Below are 1,301 nucleotides of genomic sequence, written 5' to 3'. Positions count from 1 at the left end.
TGTGTGTCCAAGAAGACGACAGACTCAAAGCCGCACATGGTGGTTCACTCAACTATGTGAAGGATCACAAGAAAAAGAATTACAATCAAAACAACAAAAGTTCTCCTTCATAGCATGGAAAAGCTCCCTATCAGCATCAGCATCAGCAACAGCCTTTCTTAGTGGACAAAGACACTTGTCTCCACTGCAAGCAGAAAGGGCATCACAAGAAAGACATCGCTGTTTGGCTGAAGTCCTTAATGGCAAAGCAAGGTAACAACATTGTTTCCTTAGTTAACGAATCCTTGTACACACAGTTTTCGAAATCTACTTGGTGTATTGACTCAGGAGCAACCGTTCATGTTGCAAATTGTATACAGGGATTCCATTCAACCCGGACTACGCTAAGAAGAGAAAGAGGCATTGAAGTAGCAAATGGAATTCAAGCGGAAGTTGAAGCTGTCGGCGACATCTCCTTGGAGTTAGCTGATGGATTCAAGCTTCTACTTAGAGATGTTCTTTATGTTCCTTCATGTAATAGAAACTTAATTAGCGTTTCATGTTTAGACAAAGATAATTATGAATGTTATTTTGGACATGGCAAGTGTGCCATATGGTATAATAATGCTTATGTGGGTGATGCTTTACTACATGATGAGCTTTATTTGTTATCACTTCGTAAAAAAGTGCATTCTGTATGCAATGTGAATGAACATGTTTCCGCGTCGAATAAAGAACAAAAGAAAAGAAAGAGAACATTCTGACTCATCGAAATTATGGCACTATCGCTTGGGCCATATTTCGAAGGGGAGAATAGAAAGATTAGTCAAAAGTGAAATTCTTCCTCCGTTAGAATTCTCAGACTTAGAACAATGCATAGATTGCATTGAAGGAAAGTATATAAAACAAATCAAAAAAGGTGCAATCCATAGCACAGGCACACTGCAAATCATTCACACTGACATTTGTGGACCATTTCCGGTGAAAAGTGTGAATGGATATGACTCGTTCATAACATTCACACATGATTACTCTCGCTATGGATATATTTATCCCATCAAAGAAAGATCTGAAGTGTTGGATAAATTTAAAATATTTAAAGCTGAAGTTGAAAATCAGCATGATAAAAGAATAAAGATAGTCAGGTCTGGCCATGGGGGAGAGTACTACAGTCGGCACACTCCATATGGCCAAGTCCCTGGACCTTTTGCAAAGTTCTTGTAGGAGACTGGCATAGTAGCCCAGTATTCAATGCCGAGCGAGCCTCAACAAAATGGAGTAGCTGAAAGGCGCAACCGTACACTTATGGATATGGTGCGCAG

Source organism: Triticum aestivum, chromosome 3B (assembly GCF_018294505.1).
Source record: "Triticum aestivum cultivar Chinese Spring chromosome 3B, IWGSC CS RefSeq v2.1, whole genome shotgun sequence".
Taxonomy (NCBI): Eukaryota; Viridiplantae; Streptophyta; class Magnoliopsida; order Poales; family Poaceae; genus Triticum; species Triticum aestivum.
The sequence above is the reverse complement of the archived record's forward strand: the minus strand, read 5'-3'. Positions refer to the sequence as shown.